This window comes from Ambystoma mexicanum, chromosome 2q (assembly GCF_040938575.1).
Source record: "Ambystoma mexicanum isolate Mex_15411 chromosome 2q, UKY_AmexF1_1, whole genome shotgun sequence".
Classification (NCBI taxonomy): domain Eukaryota; kingdom Metazoa; phylum Chordata; class Amphibia; order Caudata; family Ambystomatidae; genus Ambystoma; species Ambystoma mexicanum.
In genome coordinates, this window is record NC_090924.1 from 1,441,017,557 (window position 1) to 1,441,041,060 (window position 23,504).

The following is a 23,504-nucleotide window of genomic DNA, read 5'->3' on the forward strand; positions in this document are numbered from 1 at the left end:
TTCTAGAAATTACCACCCCTTTTTGAGGAGCGCATATATGCAGAACCCCTTAACGGTCAGAGGGGACCTCAGTCGGAAAGTGGACGCTTCCGTCCAGGATACCTGTGGGCTTTTGTGCTCTCGGCCTGGCTGTTATCGGGGTCTTCCAGCCACTTCTGGCGAGATGAGGGATCCAGTTACGCCCACAGTGATGTATTTTCTTTTGAATTCTGTTTCTTCTGTGATTTATTTCTGTGTTATCACTTGTTGCTTCCAAGCTCTGAATAAATAGCCGTATAAGTGCTCATTATTGTCTGAGTGTGTGTGGTTGCAAGTCATTGCGTCTACCTGCGTTTAAAGTATTGGCTCCGTAATTGCACTGGTGATTAATGACTGTCCGTGCACTTTGGGCGAGCAATACAGTTACTTAACTGTAACTATTGTTCTCCAGCATGGGTCTGGCATGGATTCAAATGCTCACGAATAACAAAGACAGCAGTACGGGAGGTGGCAAGGCTCAACAAAAGCAATGAACTCTTACTTCTGGAACAGACTCACCTTAAGTGAACAGGTTGCGTAGCAATGCTTGGCCGACTCTGGACTCCTCCCTGAATCCCTATCAACACAGCAGAGCTTCGTGAAGGTGTGCGTGGACTTCCACGTAGCAGCCATGCAGATGTCCAGCAGAGGCACACCAGACAGGACTGCCGTCGTCGCAGAGATCGCTCCAGTGTAGTGGGATCTCGGTCAACCGATGGTACTGCATGATGCAGCTGGAGAGTCATCTTGAAATGGAAGCCTTGGACAAGGCCTTCCCATGGTTCACAGGACCAAAGTTCAGAAACCGTTATGAAGTCTTTGGAAAATTCTCTGTGTGCGTCACGTAGAACTTCAAGGCACGAGCAACGTCCAGCGAGTGCAAGGCCCTCTCCACCGGTGACAAACATTTCGGGTAGAAAACAGGTAACACCAAAGGCTCGTTGAGGTGGAATTTTGACAGAACCTTTTGCATGAAATAGAAGTGTGTATGCAGTACCACCCTTGATTCGTGGAAAGTCAGGTACGGATGCTTGCGTGACAGGGCCTGGTTCTCACCTACACGTCTGGCAGAGGTGATGGCCAGAAGGAAAGCTGTCTTGCAGGAGAGAAACCTGAGTGGGGCCTGATGCATCGGCTCGAAGGGGGCCCGGAGGGAAGGATTGGAAAAGGCCTTTGAGAAACTCCTTAACGAGTCTGTGGAACCACAGCAAGGATCTCCCCGGGGACCTGGTGTAGCAGGAGATGGCCACCAGATGTACCTTCATGAATGCGTAAGCCAGTCCAGCAAGTATGGAAGGATCGGATGAGCCGTGACCCTCAGAAGGGTAATCTTCTGCGACCGGCCCCACATAGCAAAACGCTTCCACTTATGGCGGTAGCACTTCAAAGTTGACGAAGCCCTTGCCTTGGAGAAGACCTCCCTGCTGTCCACTGGCAACTCATAACCTTCCAAATCTAGGGCTGCAGGAGCCAAGCCTTCAGGTTCAGAGACACTGGTGGTGAAGGATTGTGCTCCTCTTTCTGGTGAAAAGATCCGGAACCACCGGCAAATTGACTAGAGGCGCCGCTGATAGGCTGAGAAGGTCCATATACCAAATCTGCCTCTGTCACACTGGGCCATGAGTATCATCTTGCATTCACACCGAGTGTGTTGATGGCTCGTAGCATGAAAGGGAACAGAGGACCCATACAGAAACAGTCCTTCCCACGGGAAGGAGAACGCGTCCCCCAAGCTCCTTGGCTGGTGGAATCTGCTGGCAAACTTCTGGCATTTGGAGTTTGCTGCAAACAGATCAATCTGAGGTTTGCCCCATTCGACGAACAGGCGGTCGACCTGATCCTGACGAAGCTCCCGCTTGTGGCAGGAGCGCAGTTTCCTGCTGATGGAGTCTGCAATGGTGTTCTTGTTTCCTGCCAGATGAAGAGGGATTTTCTGAGATGGTAGGAATGACTTGAGGGTCCAGGACACTGCCCGTGGCTCAAGGATGTTGATATGCAGATCCTTTTCTTCCGGTAGCCACAGGTCTCTGGCATACAGACTTCAGGTGTGCGCTCTCCAACCTTCCAGGGAGGCGTCCGTGGTGACCGTATCCAGGTGTTGGGGGTTTGAAATCCAGCACCTTGAGCAATGTGGGAACTGACCCCTACCCTCCCCAACCACTCTATCGCCAGTCGGAACTCCTCTATCTTTTCTGTGAAACTTCCAGATACCTGTATTCAACAGGCATCCAGGAATTCCTGTAGGGGTCGCATCTGTAACATGCAGAGACGAAAGAGGTAGATGTAGGACATCATACCCAGTAACGACTTCATGTCCCGCACAGTGGTCATCTTCGTCAACAATAGTCGTTGCACCTTCCCTTGAATGGCTGCCAGCCTCTCTTCCGAAGGCGACTCCAGGCAAGACACCTTCTTGAGTCTGGCGCAGAGGAACAGCGCATGCTGCATTGGTGTTAAGCAGGGCTTTGGATAGTTGACAGAGAATCCCAGATCTGTCAATAGTCAGACGATCGCCTTTGTGTGTTAGTAGGACAGCTCCCACGAGCGGGCGAGTATCAGCCATTTGGCCAGGTATGGGTATATGTGTATGCCCTGTAGATGGGCTGCTACCAGTGCCAGGCATTTTGTGAACACTCTTTGGGACGACATCAAGCTGAATAGTAGGACCTTGAACTGGTAGTGCTGGCCCTCCAACATGAAGCATAGGCATTTCCAATGTTTCTTGTGACTGGGGACGTGGAATCCCCTTTTTCCAGTTGTGCTGCAACGTGACCATCCTGAATTTTTGTGACCAAGTATTTGTTCAGACGTTGTAGGTTCAGGATGGGTTTCCAGCCTCCTGTCTTCTTTCTGACTAGAAAGTATCTGGAATAGACTCCGGAGCCCCGGTGCCGTTGGAGAACCAGGTCCTCCGTACCCATATCCGTCTTGATGGCCTTGTCAACAGCCTTCCCAAACAGATTCTCCCCATCGAAAAGCATGTCCAGTACCTTCCCCTGAAGTTAGTGGCCTTCATCTATCCCTGCCGACAAAGGCAGCTACTGTGCCCCATCTGTCGGAACCCTGGTCAGCGACGTCCACTGCCACCGTGATGGCATGGTCCGAGGCCACTTCTCCTTCCGGAGAGCAAGGGCTTCCATTTTCTTATCTTCGGGGAGGAACTCCAGAATCGGTCCTTGCTTGAACCACAATTCCCCGTCGTACCTGGCTAGTATGGCCAGGGCGTTGTCCGCCTTAATTGTGGACGCCCCTGTATGAATCACTTTCTTCCCCATGGCGTCCATCCTTTTATCCTTTTGGTGTCTGCAGGGAGTGACGATGATGAGCACGCGGTAGCCGACTGACTCCTCGCGGCAGCCGACACCAACGAGTTTGGCGATGGTTGTGATCTCAGGCACTTGGGTACCCTATGCTTCTTCTCCAGCCTTTCCCGTTTGGTTGTAGCCGTGCAAGCGTTATTCCAAAATATCATCCAGAAAGGGTACTGTCATGATGGTCTTCCTTTTTGCCTCTCCCCTTTGATACAAGAAGCCCTCCTTCTTGGTTTCCTTGGGCACCAGCTGGAATAGCTCGCAGGCCCTGGCGATCATGGAGTGGAACAAACCCACCTCGTCTGGTGGGGAGACCCTATGCGGAGCATCCAAATGCGGTCATTCATTGTCTGCTGGGAGCAGGCCTTCGTCTTTATTGTAGTCTTGGCCGTGACTGTATCTGTCCCTGTGTCTGGGTCCGCTGGGGGCGTTAGGACCCAACGCAACGTGGTAGAGGAGGTTGATATGGGGACATCAGATGACGCATTCTCTTTCTCGTCGGCGGCTGCACTGGGACCTCTGGCGCTACAGGTAACAGTGCCAGGGGCATCCTCATCTGGATCTCCAACATCAAGGTGTGGAGAGTCGATAGGATGTCCTAGGAGATGTCCCTCGGCTGAGAAAACAGAGAAGGAAAACGAGGGCCCTGCACCGTCATCGCCGTCCTCGTGGATTGTATGCATGTACTCTTGATCCTCGTCGTCCGTGGACGAGACCTCTATAGGTTGAGCGGCGACCTGGGAGGACTGGTTCAGGGCCTCCTCATCCCCGCCGTTTTTTCCTCCCTGGGGGCCTAATGCGGGACCTGGGCCCCTGCCTTAAACCCTTCTGCGGTGCCTGCAGCCTTTGCCAAGGCCTCTGTGGCGGAGTCGCATCAAGGGGGAAGGGACACTATCTACGCCGTGGGAGCCACCCTCTTAGGATCGGCGCCTGTAGCTGCTGTGGTAGTGGTAACCTCCAATAAAGTCCCAGAAGAAGACTTTGACTGTGACGTTGAGCCTGTTTGGGCTGCACAGCCTTCTTTTACTCCGCCTTTGGATTATTGGATTTCTCCCGCAGCTCTGCCGGCCTGGATGACTTGCTCTTCGAAGAGGAGCTTGATGGCAGGCTGGCTATGGAGGCAAAGGTTGATGTTAATCGCACCCTATCCACTTTGGGACCCGCATCAGCGGCGAACCCGGTGGACTAGAACGTGCAGAACTTGGCATATCTTGGACCCCCACGGATGGGGCGCCCTCAAAGGACTTGGACGACCACTCTTCTGACCAGCCGGACCTGGAGGAGGCAGGACCTTGCTCGGAGCACGTGCCAGAGGCCTTGTTCAAGTTAAGCCATGCCGCCAGCTTACTATGCCTGTCTTTTGTCGTCTTCTTGGCGAGACCTAGGCATATCTTGCACTCCACGTCCTTATGGTCCGAGTAGAGGCATTGTAGGCGCTTGTCTTCTACAAACACATTCCGTAGTCCGCACTTGATGCAGGGCCTGAAGAGGGATCTTCCCTCCTTCTCCTCAGTCATGGTCAGAGGGTGTGAAGTAGGCCCAAGATGGCCTTCTAGAAAGAAGCTGCTGAGGCAAGCTAGCGAAGTGGGCGCAAAAGCGTAGAAAGCAAGCTAAAGCCAGAATCAGGCAAGAGAGCCAGTAGGAAGTATGGGTCAGACAGAAAGAGCCGCTATGAGGAAATACAAATATAAAAAGAACCCTGAAAAGAAGTGAAAGTCCTAAAGTATAAGAAGGGGCCAGAGAAGTGCCTGGAACACATGGAAGTGAAATTCAAGAGAAAGAAGAGGCTGCGGGCTGAACCGGGGGTAACTGGTTGCGTAACCTGTAATGGGTGGACTGTGTGGTCTAGAACTGCGTCTAGGCCAGGAAACCCTGACATATCGAGACAACGCTGTGCCAAGTATAAAGAGCCACTGGTTGCACGTCCTGTAATGGGTGGATCGCGTCGTTGGGTGGACTCTGTGGTCAGGCAAACTGTGCCACAACCAAGGGGCTCTAACGAAAGAGCTGTCAGCTGAGAGGAGCCTGTGAACCATGTTCTGTGTGGAAGAACTGTATTGAGCTTGGGGAAGGGAACCCCCGAACCTTGAGAGAATACAAGACTGTTTCTTGGGAACTTTGTGTTTTGTGAACTTTTGTCAGTTGAAGGTTTCATTAACTGGTGCCTGAAGCTTGGGGAAGGGTGCTCTGAACATCTTACGAACTTTTGTGTTGAAACAGAACTTTTGCATTGCAAACATGTATTGAATGAAACCAGAGACTAAACCACCAGAGGGTACAAGTCTTGCAAGATCCTGTTATGAGAACTGTATCCTGACTTGGGGAAGGGAGCTCGCAATTGCTCCAGACTCTACGTTAACCACATCTGAGTTGATCCATCCCTTCAGTATAGTTTTTCTCTTAGTTGTGAGGGCAAGCATAGTTTTGGACACAGACAGACTTTTTGATTTAGACTTACAGACTTTGACATTCTTTTGTTTCTTTAGGCAGGGAAATCCTGCCATAGCGATATGGCCCGTTAAGCATTTCACCCATCCTGACCAATCTAATAAAGATGTTCAAACTGTAACACCTGTGTCTGTGGGCCTCATCACGAGTTGGACAAAGCGGTAAAATGTGGCGGTAACGCTACTACTGTCGCATTTACTGCTCCACCCAATCCCGAATTAGGGCAGAAAGTGGGAGGTTTCTGGTGCTATTACCGCCTATGCTATTATCGCTAGTGGTAATAGCGCCCCCCAACCCGATTGGGTACGATGGACCCAATAGGAATGGGGACGTACCACCCCCCCGCAAGTCATCAACTCCGACCCTAATAGCTAATAGCCAATAGCGCCGGACAAGGCTGTGGTAACGCTATTAGCGTTGGGCGGTATCCTGGCACAATTAGAACCAGGATACCTGCCGACTCCTGATGAGACCCTGTGTCGCTCTTGATACCATCCCTGTCTCACAATACAAAAACAATGTTCTCTTTCCCCAACAGACTTGATATGGAGACAGAATAGTATGGGAACACCAGTGATGCCTCGGAAATTGCTGACCTTAGCTCTCGAGCAATTGCATTTTCCGAGCAATGTAGCCAAAGAAAATATAGCATCAGAAAGAAGTGAAGGATGGCATGTGCTAAATCTGCATGAGCGAGTGGCAGAGTTTATGGGGAACTGTGTGGTCTGTCAATAGTTTTTGTCTGTTCATACATTGAAGACCATCCAATGAACGATACCGCCACTGGAAGGACCCTTCCTGCACTTGCATATTGAATACATTGATATGCAAGAAAAGCGCTCGTCCTACAAATACTTGCTTACTGTTGTCTGTCCCCTCTCACGTCAGACCCGCAAAGTCAGCCGCCAAATTCTTTTTGAGTGGTATTGCCAAGGTGTGGAATATTTGATGAGATATGGTCAAACACAGCATTTCACCAACAAACTTTTTAGGGAAATAGAGCACCTTTTAGGGATAAAACACTGGATTTGCATAGTGTATCGGCGCAGGCGAAAAGGATTGTTGAGAGGATTAATGGTTTGCTTAAAGAACGCTTAACAAAGCTAACCTCTTCTCTGTGCCAAAACTGGTTTCTTGTCTCCCCAATGCTCTTTTTGCCCTTCGCAATTCACCTAGTGCATTTCCTCATTTGACTACACATTAAATTATAACGGGTAGGAGGATGCATGAGCACGTTCAATATCGGGCTAACACTACCTCAGAGAGCCTCCGAGATTAAATGGAAAATTATTTAACAGAAATGGCAAATGTACTCAAATACATCTCCCGCCAGGTTCAACAACCTAACTACGTGTCGGCTGAACAACATTGAAGTCCACAAAAGTGCCCTCCTACAGGACGACTATTCACACGCACAGCCTTGCTATCCTAGAGACAGTTCTTGTCTGTGATGTTGTAAGGAAGTAGAAAGAACCCTAGTTTTGCGGGCCATTCGAAGTTGTCTACGCAACCCCCATGGCAGTGAAGATCAAGGAAAGGAGGGCATGGATTCTTATCACAGATGTCCGCAGGGACCACAGCAGTACAACGTAAAGACACAAGAGAAGTGTCTCCTAATGGGAAGTATTACCCAGTTATCATTGACTGTGTACTGCTATAAGACTCTATAGAAGAGCAATAAATGAAGAAGATGGGCAGGATAATAGTAGGGCGGAAATGGGAGAATAAGAAAACTTGATGCAAATATAATAGGGTTAGGATTGTTTTGTTTCTGTGTCATCTGTCTGCCCTTCCTTTTCTGGTTCCTTATACATAGGGGTAATAGGAGTACTCTGGTCAATGGTGAAAGGAAAACATGCACAAAGAAAATAGTATGGAAGAATTTTATAGCACCATTGGGGATGGGGAGACCTTGCTTCCAAAAATGTGTGGTAAATAGAAATGGAAAGTGGGCCGAGGAAGTATCCATGCTGTGTGGGCTCACTCATCCCGCACCTCACAGGTATGCCAAATCGATTCCTGCCACAAGAGGTAACAGTGGAGGAAGGGGGATGTCTGATGCATATGTCTGTGCAAAAACAGGGGGCTGCTCCAGTGGCACATCGTAGAAGTGAAATGGATAGGCGAAGGGGAGGAGGTGTATGCAGACAACTATATAGAACTAGAAAGTATGGCCCTGGAAACAAATACAAAGCATACGATATTAAGAGTATAACAGAGGGAAAAACAGGTGGTTACTACCCAGAAGAGAAAATTCTGCAAGAATTCAACAGGACATGATATACCATGGTGCCACACCAGGCCCTTCATGCAAATACAGGGTTCGGTGTATCACAAAGGGAAGCAGGAAAGAGGGATGGTACAGTGAGTGCAGAAGGGCTGCTGGGGTTGAGTGAGAGAGTGGTGAAGAAAAGAGACCTCAGATGTAGGAGAATATGGGATGCCCATGTACATGCCTCAACATGGCTAGATGAAAAACATTGCCCAGTTTACATTAAATCACTTAGAAAATATTGGGCCTCATAGGTTTGCCGGTCCGGTAGTAACAGTGCCAGTAAACTACCAGTGCCATTACAACCGGACCGGCAAACTACGAGTGATGCTCACGGGTGCTTTTTCGCCTGCCCGGTATGACCCGGCGGCCGTACCAGCACCCGCAGGCTGAGCATGTCGGATGCACCGGCACCATTTACGAATGGGCAATTACCAGGACCGGCATGGCCGTAATGACCCGGTAATTGCCCATTCGCAGGCGCCGGAAACAAAATGATACCGGCGGCAGCAGTGTCGGTTTTTCCGGCACGGCTACCGCCAGTATCGTAATGAGGGCCATTGTCTGTGTTTCAGAGCAAAGGGGACGGTGTCTCTGGGAGTGAACAGTGGCTGCAAAAGGACAATGAACATCGCAGCGCTGCAGAAAGGGACAGCGGTAGTGATGGACTTTTGGTGGACCTGTGGGACCAGAGCATACGCCAGCTACCAGTGCCCAGCTGCCACCAGAGCGGGGAGGAAAATGTGCACTTGTGACCCTCCGCAGCCCTGCATTGGTCATGCCCCGAGCAGATTTAATGCCATTGAATGAGCCATCCACTCAGAAATGGAAGAATAACGCAAAAGGCCAATAGAGACATGAGAAGAACAAATGATGACGAGAAGGAAGAGCGAAAGCAACTACGCAACAGCCGAATCCACCCAGAACCTGAACGCTATCCCACCAGATTTGAGACTCTTTAGCAAAGCATCCATGTTTTTCAGTTTTTCCCAGGGTGCAAAGAGCCACTAATGCAAAGTGGATTCAGAGAACAGGTTACAAGCTGCTCCAATTGGCCAATGCGACCGAGAAAGGACTGAATGCAGTATGGGAAGAGCTCTGCTTCTCATGGCCCTACAAAATCGCTGTGTTTTAGACCTTGACTGCTATGGAAGGCAGCGTGTGCCACAAGTTTGGGAGCACAAAAATACCAGCCAACAATGCTGCCAATAAGGCACTCACGGAAGCTGTCGAGGAGATTTGTATTTATTATGTTTTGTATAGCTCTTTACTCCAAAGCGCTTTACATTATAACAAGATACATAGAAGACTATAATAGTAGAAGCAATTTACAAGACATGAATCAAACCAACAAAACAGTGAGTAGAGCAATTAACCTGCAAGGGTAAACAAGAGAAGGAGGGGGTGAGGAAGGGAAAGGAGGAGGGAGAAAGAATGGGCATTAGGGCGAAGATGCAAGGAGGGGGAGGAAAGGGTAAGAGGGAAAGGAGCGGGTAGGGAGAGTTGAGTAGGGGGAGATGTGAGGGGGAAGAGAGAAGTGAGGAGGGTATAAAAAGGTGTCAGGGTGGGAAATGGAGAAGGAGAGATTTCAAAGGAGCACAGAAGGAGGAAAAGGTGGGGATGGAGCAGATAGAGGCAGGGAGTTCTAGTGCAGGGGGGGGCAGAAGCTGAAAGGAGTGTAAACGGTTAGAGGCACATGGGGAAGGGGGAACAGTGAGTAGGAAGAGATCGGCAGATCAGAGGGAGCGGGAGGGGTGTAGAATGAAAGGAGAGAGGAGAGATAAGGGGGAGAAGATCGTGAAGAGATTTAAGGACAAGACAAAGGAAATGAAATTGAAATTTAAGTTGGGAGTGAAAGGGAAGCCAACCAAGGTAAGAAAGCGAAGAGGAAATGGAGTCATGAGGAGCAAGGAGACAGAGGGTACGGATGGCAGAGTGGTAGAGAGATTTAAGGGGGTCGAGATGAGATGCAGGGAGTCCAAAGAGGATAGAAGAGGCGAGAGAAGATGAGGGAGGAGATTAAAAGTTTAGTGGCATGGAAGGTGAGAGAGGAGCGGACTTTACGAATGTTGAAAAGGTGGTAGCGACAGGCGTGAGAGATAAGATAAATATGGTGGGAAAAGGAGAGGGAGGAGTCAAAGTGAATGCCTAGATTGCAAGCATGGGCAGAGATGGGGCGATTAGAGGGGGGAAAGTGAATAAAAGGAGGAGGAGAGGGAGGGGGAAGAGTGTGGAGGGAAAGAATAAGACTTCTGTCTTATCAGTGTTGAGAGAAAGAAAGCAGGATGACATCCAGTTTTTAATGGCAGTAAGACACGAAAAGAGATTAAGGTGGAGGTCAGGAGTGAAGGAAGCGAAGGAAAGGAAGAGTTGGGTGTCATCAGCATGAAAATTGTGAGAAATACCGAAGGAAGAGATGATGGGAGCAAGAAGAGAGGTGTAAAGAGAAAATAAGAAAGGGCCAAGAACAAGCCTTGGGGTACGCCGTAGAACAACGGATGGGTGGAGGAGGTATGACCGCCCCAAGAGACAGCAAAAGAGCGGGAAGAGAGATAAGAGGCGAGCCAGTTGAGAACAGAGCCTTTGAAACCAAAGGAGGGAAGAGTGTTGAGAAGTAAGGGGTGATCGACGGTGTCAAAGGCAGCAGAGAGGTCAAGGAGGATGAGGACAGAGGATTGCTTAGAGTATCGAGCAGAGATGAGGGAGTTGAGAACATAAGTGAGAGCAGTTTCAGGGGAGTGTTTAGGTCGGAAGCCAGATTGAGAGGGGGAAAGGAGGGAAAGGTTAGTGACAAAAGCTGAGAGCTGGGAGTAGACTAGACGTTCAAGTAATTTAGAGAGGAATGGGAGAAGCGAGATTGGGCGGAAGTTTGAAGCAAGAAGGGGATCGGCAGAAGGTTTCTTCAGAATAGGTACGACTGTAGGATGCTTGAATGCGGAAGGCAAAGTGGCAGAGGAGAGACATGTTTAAAAAGGAGGTTAAGTAAGGAATGAGAAGAGGGTAAATCTTCGGTATAAGGAAGGGTGGGGAGAGGATCAGAAGGGGCTGCCGTAGGATGGGATTTGGACAGATGGAGGGACACATCAGAAGGGGAGACAGGCAAGAAGTCAGACATGCAAGCTAAAGGGGGGTGGGGGCAAGGGAGGATAGGAACCATACATGAAATAATGATAAAAGAAACACACAACACCACGTCAAACTCCTGGCTTGACTCATTATTTGCCTGGGTTACAGATCGGCTGGCAGCAACGTTTAACTGTCCCTGTGCTCATTGTGAAACTCGTTGCCACCTGTGTCGGTTGGTGGGTCATCGGCCAGTGCAATTGCCACCAGAGAAAAGCACATTGCATAAATTCTGCAAACAAAATTGAACTTGGTAAAGAGTTAGATGGGGAGATTCCAAGGGTGAATGAGAGTGGTGTACAGTAAATGTTTGTTGTAGTGCCCCCACCAGATCCACCAGATTTAGTAAACTACTGTAGGGGAGGGTAGGTCAATAGGACCCCCCCTCCCTCTGCATGTCCCACCCTGGTGAAGGCTCATGACTCGTCGGCAGCCCACTGGCCCCCGGGCCCAGGCGGCAGGGCGGTTGCAAACCGACACGTGAGGCTGCACCACCACGTTATGTGGCAGAGCACAGACGCCATCTTGTATTAAGCCAACCCCATCTTGCTAGAAACTTTAAGATCTAACCCAGGCAGAGCCAACGTGCACACAAAGCTGCAGATGGACCACCACTCGACCGCCCACACTCCCCCCCCCCCCACCTCCCACTGCATGGTAGATCCGCTGAGGACTCGTTCTCAGGAGCCACCAGACACGAACAAACAACAAAATAAAACACTGTAGCTGTTAACCTTCCGCAGTACATCATTGCCCCAGCCATGAACGGGAACATTAGGAAGTAACTGAAACCAGCCCCAAACCTGCAGGCCCTGACCCTGTACCAAGCCCCCAACGTTAGACGGTGTGGCGCCTCACACCCCTACCTACCCCGAAAACTCTTGCATTGTGTAGAAACCATTCATGTAATGTATATAATGTTGACTAACGTTCGCTGCTAATGTGAAGGAGAATGTGTAAAGAGTAAATATGCAACCGATATTGTTTATAATGTAGAGACGTACAAAGACTGGCTAGCTGATAACAGTATGTAATAACGTGTTGCCCTCTTTTATACATACAACTGCCTAACACTACCTCATGTTCGTATGTCAACTGTAGATGTGAATTGTTGTGCTAAAGAATATGGTCCCCAGTTAATATTCCTTCTAATGCAAATGCATAAAAGTCCTTCTAGAGACCCCACGTGTTGTTATTCGCCCCTCACCCACGGGACAGTATACCGCCATGTGCAAGATGCCGCGCACAGAGTTGCAAGGCCATTTCCCCCTCCTCCCGCCCAGGCCCTCCAGAGATAGCTGGTGTTCAAACAGCACAGCCTCGCCTCCCCTCCCCTCCCGACCCTGCTGGACCCATTTCAAGCATCCGCCTCCCCCATGTCAGAGGCCACCACAGCCCGACTCCATGACTTACGAGCTACCTGGTCCTAAATCCCACCGTCTCTCAGGCACCAGTCACACGCCCCCCCACGGGCTAGTGGTACCTCCATCGACCCCAAGTTAATTACCCTAAAAAGGGGGGCGCCCACACGTGTACCAACAGATCGTAATACCAACCCTCACCTAAACTGCCAAGACAGGGTGGTCAAGCGACCCCTCCCATGCTCCTGACTATGCACATGAGACCAGAGTGTTTGAACCTAAGGTATCCTCCAAACTGATGTATTTAGACACTTCAGATCGCATATCAATGTTCTGTCCACATATTGCTCTAAGGTCAGCGCTTATAAGAGTTGCAAACCAACGGAAAGCATAAAATGTGACGAATGGGTGGGAATGTGTGGCCAAAAGGGCAAATGTTAGTTTAGTTATCAGTCATCGTTACAAGGAATGTCCGGCCTGGCACTCCACCCGATGAGCCCAGCTGACCTTCCAACCCTACGTGGCGCAGCACCTACGTCAGCCAATCCTGGAGGAGCAGCCATCTACTGTGTATACCCCCTAGACATCACCATCCAATCCCCACGATTATGTGTCCCCTACAGCTTGTGTCACGCATGACGTTTTTTGGAAATAAGTAGGCCTGTCTTTGCTATTGTCAGACAGAGCACTCTCTGGGTTTGCAGAGTCCTTTGCATGCCCTATATTGATCTATATAAAGTTCTTGTGATCTCACCTGCACTTGGTAGTGGCCTCATTCCCCATCTGGGGTATGTCCTTTATTGCCTCTCACTAAGGGGGGTGCGTTTCTGGGGATGCTTACATGTACTACTAAGCACTTGGGACTAATGCTCACTCAATGGGGAAAAGATACTAGTGTTTGGAGAATACCTAGAAGGGTACGAAGAAGAAGGGGACATGAACAGGGTCAACAAGGAAAAAGGTAAGGCTATGAGCGGGAAGGAGAGGGGAATGTATTAAAGGTGCTAATTCAGCACCAGATAGGGGGGGCGCACTTACCACCTATGGGAGAAAGCAAGAGCGGAGGGGGTACCTCCTGGGGGGGAAGACACGGGCACACTAACGAACTGTAGTAATGCCACGAATAAAGGCCTGATGGGGAAATGCAGGGGTGGAGTTGCACTGTGTATGCCATCAGTCCAGGGAGCATATGTATACTATTACGAGATAGGGAAATATCCCAGGTAAGCACACTTAGCAGGGATGCCCCTGGTCGGGCCTCCCCCGGGACACCCACTCTAAACACATGACCAGCACACCACGAGTTAGCGAGGAGGGGGATGAAGCTCAGGCTGTGCCTCTCTGGCAGACCAAAGCAGCCAAGACAGCACTGGATGATATAATAACAGGGCAGCAAGCCAATCTCACTGGCACTCGGGGGTAGAGGGGAAGTGGATCTGAGCCAGAGAACCCTTCGCATAGCCATGACTGCCCTTTGGCTGGTGGATATGGGAAAGGGGAAACAGAACAGAGTGTCGTTCCTAGAAGAAACAAAGGAATGGTACGTTTCTATGTCCCTGGGAGGTGGCCAGCCTTCAGAATATCCACCACAAGATTTGCAAAGGCCGTTATTCGTCAGGTGCCATGTGAATGTCTCCCTTCCCACCAGAAGTAGAGGGTCTTGTGTTTCTTTCACAATGGTGCTGACCAATGGCAGAATAATAAAGCCCCATAGGTCAGCACAAATGTTATTTTATCAATTGCAATTTTTTCTCAGGCGGTGTGAAAAGCGATGTGGAACACATGGGGAGGCCATGAGTTGGGATAGTGTTGATCCGTTTGCTCCAATCATGTTCTACTAACATAAGTTTAGCTCTAAGGATATGATGTAATTTAGCCAAAGAGTTTCTTGAGAGCCACGGAAAATAGATTTCAGAGTTACTGTTTCTAATGCCCTGGCCATAATACGTGTAGTATAAAACGAATGTTCACTTTGTGCCTGTGACAAGTTAAGGGGAATGCATGTTAAAAGCTTGCAGTTGCCGAGGTCCTCCATGTAGGTCCTTTCCTCTAATGTCTTGCTGTCTCTGCTCATCGTTGCCAGGAGACGGGGAACGAAACGGAGAGCGAGGAGAGCCGTTACAGCTGGGCCTATTGATAAGAGTGAGAAAGCAGAGTTCTTCAGTTAAAAAGTTGCGCTGTTGCGCGAAATCAAGTTGTTTGTCTAACTAATGTTCAAGCGAACGTTGTTGCTTGCCACTGAAAGGAGATCACCTCCCCGGATTGGAGTGGAGGAGATGTGAGCGAACGAGATCGCTCCAGTTTGAAGATTTCCAGAATCGGTCGGGATCGTGAACCGCCGGGAATCTCCGAAGCAGAGTCAACAAGGAGTAGCCTGTCGGAGGCACATACTTAGAAGCTTGTGAGTAACAGCCGTCTTGTGCCGCGAAAGTGTCCCAGTTAATATCCGTGGGTGTGAAAGTATTTGAAGCGGACGAGTGAAGGAAGTGACTGACCCCGCTGTGAAAACACTCATCTTGACGCAGAAGGGAACCATTTGCTCAGCCACTAGCCGGCACATGAATTTATAGATGAATGACTGCTGAAGATGCCAGAGTTTAACGGCTCGTGTGCTTTCCTACCACTGAGGACACGAACGAACAGTGAAGGAAGGGGAGGAGCCTAAGAACCAAGTGGGACCCAACCTGTCTAGAGGTATTAATCAAAGAACTTTGGAGGAGAAGGGACTACGAAAACTATATGGAATAAGTGGGAGTCCCAGATCCGATAGCTGTTACAAGAGAAAGACAACAATTGTTAAAAGGGATATGTTTCAGCCAAAATACAGACTACATGAACTTTAAATCCTACTGTCCTGAATATGTTTCCGCCCTAGAGGGAAAACGTCACTGGAAGCAAGACCCTTGTTCAAGTAAGCATAAAGAAGAAAACAGATGTACTTTGTGAGGTAAAGCAACCAGAGTTGTGCGGACTGAATAAACAAAGGGAAACCACAGAGGCAGAAAAACTTGAATAGACTGCAGGAAAAAGTGAAAAGGAAAAAAGTCTGAAGCTCTACTCAAATTGACTAAAGAAGAGAAGTGTAAAGGGAGGAAGGAACAGAATTTCACCAACATTAAAGAAAGATAGAACTTACCTTGAACATTCCAGAGTGATCTCCGAGAAACTGCGTACCAAAAGGCTCTTCTTCTTGAAGACGTATCCTTTACCTGAAATATATAAGATAGAAAAGAAAACTGTTAATACAGAATTGGGTACTACTTTTAACCCAAACAAACTACTCTCCGTCTCAGACGTTTATTTCATCTAAGAGCTAATTCTTTACAGTGCCCAGATGTCAGCTCTCATCAATCAGCTCCAGTCCAGTGTTCTGTTTCATATGTGCGCACCAAGCTGTAATAAACCGTAATAATGTCAATGTGATATATGCTAACAATTCTGTTATTCATTATTAAGGAAAAGGGCCTAGCATTCCCCATGACTACAGGATTAACCCTACCTACTCTAAAATAGCTTGGGTGTTCGTTGTCAGGGTAAGGGTCAAAAGAAAGGGTTTCTGTCTTCTGTCCAAAACCTACTCTAACCCATCCACTAAATTACCAAAATAGTTCAGCATTGATAGCCGTACTACCGCGAGAATGGATCCCTTCTCCTTGTGAACTGGTTTAGTCTTTTCCATACGTTTCTTCAGCTTCCGATTTAACAACGGGTTCTTGGGCAGGAGAATGACAACCTCCTCCTGACCCACCCAATAGTCCTCAGAAAGTCTCTTTAGTTCCTCCAACAGAGCTTTACAGATTTTTCACAATTCCTTTCCCACACTGTCTTTCTCTATTAACGGCTCTAGCGGCTGTTCTCCTCCTCCGTACTGCTGTTTATGTGACTACAGTGACGAGGGAGCATATTCCTGAGGCATTACTCACTTAGTTTTTATTCTTTTTAAACCTTTTTATTTGCATTTCAACACAAAACATTATAAACAACAACAAACACAACACTTCTAATGGCACTTTTTAACGTTGGAGTCCTTATTATTCCTTATCTGCTCGATTCATGGCAGGGCCCCTTTTCCACTGTCCGTAATGTTCCTGCACCACCTTGTACATTCTGCCCGGGTATGAATGGGCAAACCTCCTCTCTCTCTCTCTCTCAGCTCCTTTTGGTTCATGGTCTCAGAGCTGCCTCCATTGTCCGTTAGTTCTGTATGAGAGTGAGGGGTCCCCAGGCCCCCTCGCACCGTACACTCCTCAGTACAAGGCTTGGACCACGTGCCTCTGATAGTGGGATTGCCCCTTGCCCTTATGTAAAGTTAACCATGGTTGACTGCTGCATAGATGGGACTACTGAGCAGGACACGGGGCATCCATCTTTTGTGCCCCCTTTCGATTCCATCTTGGGTAAACAGGCCTCACTGCGATAGTACAGCAATGCTCAGCTCCCCTTCCACCGCAGCAGCCAAGGACAGAGACACACACACACACAAGGCACGCAGGCAGCTGGCTGGCCCCCACCCTTGCACTCCCCGTGCCAAGGAAAGCTCTGCGCTCCCATTCTCACGCTGAAGTCGGAGAAAGTTGCAACAACCAACATGATAGTTTTCTTCCTCTGAGATCACTGCTAGCATGAGAACCAGCATGTGAACTAGGATGAGCTAAGCACTTTCTGCTTGTACGTCCCCATAAACGTGCAAGCCACCCACCCCCATTTAGAGCAATTTATTGCCATCCTGACCCTGCGCTCCCTGTAAGGTATTTCTTTCAAGTGCCAGACCCTCACCTGTGCTGCGAAACCCACCCAACACACCCACTACTATCCTTAAGCATCTTACCACAATATATGTTTTTACTTATACTAATAGGTCTAAAGCTTAGGAGATATGTGAAACACAGCTTGATTCTTTTTACATGCACAATAAAGGTCAAGGCCTCCATTAAAACCACGAATGACCCAATTGTACTGACAATAATTACTATGTGTAACTTGTGTAGAAATATGAAAAGTAGCATAAGATGTTTAGATAATTTGTTATTTAGTGTTTTTCGAATGCAACATATTAGCTTAGGTAGTGACCACAGTGACCGGACCCTGACCTGCGTGGAGCACAAGATTTTTGACGTCCGTCATCTCGTCAGCCACTCAGCCAACCAGAAGGAAGAGATGCCACCCACACCTACAGCACCACACCGCCTGGCCAATCGGGTCCATTTAGTTTTTGTTAGAGTTACTTTAATTGATATATACGAGTATGATGTAAATGATTGGTAAGGGTTCTTTGGGTTATTTCCTAGCTGGAGAAATAAACCATCCTTTGAACTCTTGCAGCCGGGTCTCTGTGCCTTCTTCCCCCGACAGGGGTGAGGTTGGTTATTTTATTTTCTCTCACACGTAGTAAGCCGGGGAAAGGCACCTACAGTTCTCAGCCCGGGCACCTGACTCGCTCACGCTGTCTCATTGCTTCCGAACAGTTCCTGCATGAATGAGTTCCATGCCAATATCTTGGCCCCGTTATTGCTTTCCCCTCTCTGTGTCACCCTTGTCCATACTGATGTTTCGGCTATTGCCCATTTGTTCAGATCCGCCCACCACCCCTCCATCGAGGGTTCCGTACTTGTATTACACGCCATTGCTATGCAGCGTTTTGTCAGTATTATCATCAAGTCTTTCATTTTGCCAAGTGTGTTCTCTGCTGGTCTCCCCTCGGAAACAGGCCCAGCAGATAGGAGGCTGGCGATCACGCCTGCACCTGGATACCTCCTTTCAGCGCTCTTTCTTTGATAGTGTTCTAAATGTTTCTTATTCTCGGGCATGACCAGAACATATGCACCATATCTGCCAGCTCCTCCGCACAGTGCGGGAAGCTCCAGGCCTGTTTTCTCCCCATAATCGACATCCTGTTCGGCGTCAGATATGCTCTATGTATGAGATAAAGCTGTACCTGTCTGAACCTTGCATTCCTAGACAATTTCTTTGGATACCGGAGGGCCCTGTACCATTCCTCATCTGTGATGGGTTTCTGGAGGAGTTCTTCCCATTTCACTCGTGCTCGCAATTCTCTCCTGTTTTTGGCTCCTAGTAGTTGTTCGTAGAGCCTGGACACTTTGTGTCCCCCTTCAGAGACGTCATACCAGGAGTCGAGTGCCTCCCCTGTGTCGTCGTCCTCCTGTAGGGTCTCCCACCATTTCCTTATTGTCTGGACCATGTTGTTATACAGTATGAATTGGCCCTTGTGTATGCCCTGTTCCTCTACCAGGGTCTGGAAGTCTACCTAGTGGCCATTTTGCCACAGATCTCCTATTTGGGCTAACCCCTTGTCCTCCCACTGTGTCCTGAATGTTGCCAGGTTTGCGATGCGGTCATCACCCAGTCCCGCAAGAGGAATTTGCCTGGAGCAGCGGTCTCTTATGTCTTGGATTTTCCATGCTCTTTTCCATAGGGCTCGGCCCAGCTTGACCATGTTGGGGAGAGTTCTGGCTGAGGCCACATCCATCCACAAGAGCTCTCTCAGGTAATATTGCTGCAGCAGCGATCTAAATAGTATCAAATCTATGGATATGTCCACGGCACCACGAATTGTAGTTGAGCTGCCAAGTAATACCGCTCAAAGTCCGGGAGCCTGATTTCACCCCCCCCCCATTCGTAGTCTCTTTGTAGTGAGGTCAGTGCTATTCCGTTTCTCCCTCCGTCCCACAAAAACTCCCTTGCCATGGCATGTAACTGTTTTTAAAAAGTCCTGGGGATGTTGTAGGGAATGTTAGTAAAGTAATACAGAAAGCGGGGTAGGACTATCATCTTCAACAAGGCTGCCCTCCCTATGGGGTAGTGTCCTCCAAAACTGCGTGGCCTTCCCTATTTTGTCCAGGGCCACCTGTGTATTAACCTTATGTGTCTCTTTAGTGTCATGGTATATATGCACTCCTAGATATCTAAAAGTATGTGGGGTCCATGTGAGGCCTAAATCCGGTAACCAGTCCGGTGTCTCGCCTCTCAGGCTCGCCAAGGGGAACAACAAGAACTTTCCCTTGTTGATAGTCATTCCCGACAGCCTGCCAAATGCTCCCAGGGCTTCAAGCTGGTCCGGCAAGTGCGTCCGTGGGTTCTGAACATAAAGCAGCAGATCGTCTGCATAGATTGATATTTCGTGTACCTTCCATCTATCACTATTCCCCGTGTCCTTGTACTCTGCCCTTAGGAAGGCTGCAAATGGTTCCAGGGCCAAGATCTACAACATCGGGGACAGCAGGTATCCCTACTTTGAACCCCGTACTATGCTCCACTCCTCCGAAACATGTCTGCCTGTCTTCACCCTCGCCTTTGTGTCCTTGTATAAAAGCTTAATCCAATGTAGGTACCCTTCCTGTATCCCAAAGGGGGCGAGCACTCCCATGAGCCAGTCCCAATTCACTGAGTCGCGATGCCACTGCGCTTTCCCCTTCTTCCTGGTTCGTGTTGTCTAGGACGTAGTAGAGTCTGCAGAGATTCCATGTTATATTCCTTGCCGGTACATACCCAGTTTGGTGTGGGTGCACCAGCGTGGGTATAACCCTTTTGAGCCGGTTTGCCAAAGCCGCTGTATCTTGGAATCCTGGTTTATCAAGGAGATTGGTCTACAGGACGCACACTCCAGAGGTGATTTCCCTGGTTTTAGTATCGATACTATTACTGATTCCGCCATGCTACTCAGAAGCCTCCCTCTCGCGTATGCCTCTTCCAGTGTCTCTAGCAGCCACAGAGCCAGGGTATCCTTGTATTTCATGTAGAATTCACCTGGTAACCTGTCGGGCCCCAGGGATTTACCAGTCGGGAGCTGGGCTATGACCGCCGACAGCTCTTCCACTGTGAGAGGGCATCCAACATAAGGGCCTGTTCCTCCGTTAGTCGGTTGCGATTTCTGCTAGAGCATCCGCTATATCTCCCTCTTCCGCCTCCTGGACCCGGGAATATAGCTTCTCATAGAATCTCGAGAAGACCATGTTAATGCCTTCCTGGAACCTAATCACCTCTCCCTTAATTGCGTTTATCGGCTCTCGCTTACCCTCCTGCCTGGTTAGCCAAGCCAGGAGCCTGCTGGGCTTGTTCCCTCCTGTGTGTAGCCTCTGAATGTATTTACCATAATCCAGCTTCCCCAGCCTCTCCCAGGTTGCCATACACTTCTGTCTCATGGTAGTGGGCCTCACGGTTCTGTTCCCATCTCACCTGCTCGAGTTTCTGCTCTTTCAATCTCCCTTTCTATTCCTTCCAATTCAACCAAAATCTCTCCCCTGAGGCTCCCTGCCTTCCCTATTGCCGCTCCCCTTACCACCACCTTGAATGCCTCCCAGACCGTCCCGGTGCTATCCACACTCTCCACATTATGCATGGAATAATCGTCTATCGTGCTCTGGATATGTTCCTGGAACTCCCCCGTCCAACAATGCTTCCGCCCTCAGTCTCCATGTGGGTATGGGGGCTCTCCTGTATATGTGTGCCCATGTCACCCCTAGCGGTGCATGGTCGGATAATGTTTGTGCATGCATGTGTGCCTCAGTAAATTCTCCCAGTGTCTCCTTGCCCGTAAACAGATAATCTATTCGGGTGAATGTCCCATGCGGGGCGCTATAATGAGTGTATTCCCTGCTGCCCATATGTACCTTCCTCCAGACGTCCTCTAGCTTGAGCTGCTCCAGTATCTTCCATAGCGCTCTGGCCAGTGGCGCTGGTTTCTTATGCTTGGTGGCCAACCTATCCAGCGGGGGTCGAGTGTGCAGTTGAAATCACCAGCCCAGATGATCGACACATCCCTGTATGGGGCTATTCTAGGTGTAAGTGTACTGGGGAACTCTGTTGCATCGTGGTTAGGGGCGTACATGTTCACCAGGCAAACCTCCCAGTTCTCCAGCATACCCTGTATGATCAGAACTCTGCCTTCCACGTCTCTTTGTTTTACGAGCTGGAACGGGATCCTCAGGGCATTCCATGTCAGCACTACTCTTGCGTAGTTAGAGTACGTTGAACTATATACTTGGCCTCCCCATTTCTTGGCTACCTTGGCTTGTTTGTCCGCCGTCAGGTGAGTCTCCTGTAGCACTGCTCACTGCTATGTGGAATTTTGCCTTATTTAGCCAGGCATAGACTCTCAGCTTTTTGATGTATGCGTTTAATCCCCTGACATTCCATGTGACTACATTTAGTACTTCCTGGCCCTTGTATTCGCTGTGTCCGGCGGCCCGTACATTCCCATGGGCTCATGAGCTGTTATTCGTCCAATGTCGGGTGATTCCGGGCCGGTCTATATTTTCCCCAATTCGTTGGGATGGTGGTGGTCCTTCCCCTCCCTGTTGGTCTCCTCCCATACTTGTGTGTGGGCTCTCGTCTTCAGTGTGTCTCTGATTCTCTGCACTTGGGTGCAGCTCTGGCCACTCTCTCTCTAGTCCTCTGCCATGTTCTGGTCGTTTCATGCTTCTTCCTCCTCCAGTGCCTTCTCCTAATCTAACTAACCATACAACTCCTATAACTATAAACAAACGCCCTGCTCGGGCTCCACCACTTTCGAGGTGCTCCCCTCCCTCCCGTGGGTGCACTCGTTGCGGCGTGGTGCCTTGAAACTGTTCTCCTCTGAGGTCGCTTTTGTGGGACTTAGCAGCCTACTTCAGGGGCTGTGGGCCCCCGCATCTAACTGCTGGTTTGAGTCTCTGAACTGTTACTCTTTTATCCGATGCGCTTCTTCCCGGGTCATCAGGGGGAAGGGGTTCCTGTTGTCCCGCTCATCCCTATCTCTCAACTGTGGGTTCCCTTGTTGGTCCATCCATTCTTGGGCCTCCATCGCAGTCTCAAAAAGTATGTTCTGCCGTTATGAAGCACTTTTGGCTGGGTATAGCAGCATGCATCTTACCTTGGCGGCCCCAAGGCGTTCCTTTGCGGGCCAAAATTGTGCTCTGCGCTTTTGCACTTGCGCCGTATAGTCTGGGTACATAGTTATTCTAGCAGCATTTCTTGTTATGACCCCACCCTCTCTCGAAAATGTCAAGATCTTCTCTCTATCCTTGAAGTTCATGATCTTTGCTATCATGGGTCTTGGGGGCGCCCCGGGTCGAGGTTTCCTGGTTAGAGCCTTCTGCGCTCTCTCCACTACGAAACCCTGGGACAGGTTCCCTGCTCCCAACTCTTGAAGCAGTAGGTTCTCTATATTACCTGTGGAGTCCCTGCCTTCTTCTCCCTCTGGCAGCCCCACTATGCATACATTATTACGTCTGGCCCTTCCTTCTGTGTCCTCAGCCCTCTGCTCCAGGGTTCGTATTCGGTCCAGCGCCTCCGTCATTTGGCTCTGGGTGGTGGTTATGTTTGCTGTATTAGTCTGCACCTGCTGTTCTGCCATGCCGACTCTTTCTGGCAGGTTCCTCACATCCTGCCGTAGGAGGCCCACATCCACCATCACTGCATCCATTTTAAATTCAAGCAAAGTTTTCAGTGCCGCTATGGCTTCCAGAACACGTCCCTCTTCTTTTCCCTTCTCAGTCTGTGCAGTTTACATTGTGCTGGAGCCAGCTTCCGGGGGCCTCCGCCTGGGGCGCTTCTGCTTTCCGGGCAAATGTCTCTGTGCTTGTTTATTTTCCCTTCCCCCCCCCCCCCACCTTTCTGACAGGTCTGTGTCGGGGGTATCTCGCCTCCTGTGCCAGGGCCCCAGTCTTGCCTCCTTCCCGCCGCCACTGGGCCTCCTGTCCCTGTATATCTGTGCCTTTTGTCTGTGTCTTTAATACAGGGCTCTCTCTTTATCTAATTGCGGATTATTTATCATGGGCATGGGGACTGCGGCCTCGCCGTGCACTGTTGCCTCCTGCTTATGTCTCCAGTGGCCAGCACCTCTAGCACTGAAAGGTGAGCCCCCTCGCTCCAGCACGTCTGTGGCTCAGCCCACCTTGCTCCAGCACGTCTGTGGCTCAGCCCACCTTGTGAGTTGGGAGCTACTGTGCTCCAGGGGGCATGTGCTCCATTGTC

The 23,504-nt window shown here is 49.6% G+C and overlaps 1 protein-coding gene across 3 annotated transcripts in view; it reads right to left on the reverse strand.

Annotated features, from left to right (window-relative positions):
- The window catches only part of LOC138570249 (zinc finger protein 850-like), a 128,453-nt gene that overhangs the window by 93,666 nt on the left and 11,283 nt on the right, over window positions 1-23,504 (reverse strand). For all 3 annotated transcript variants that reach the window (XM_069649001.1, XM_069649000.1, XM_069648999.1), the window contains exon 2: window positions 15,670-15,742. The gene's annotated coding sequence lies outside the window, so the exon portion shown is untranslated. The remainder of the gene's footprint in view (window positions 1-15,669; window positions 15,743-23,504) is intronic.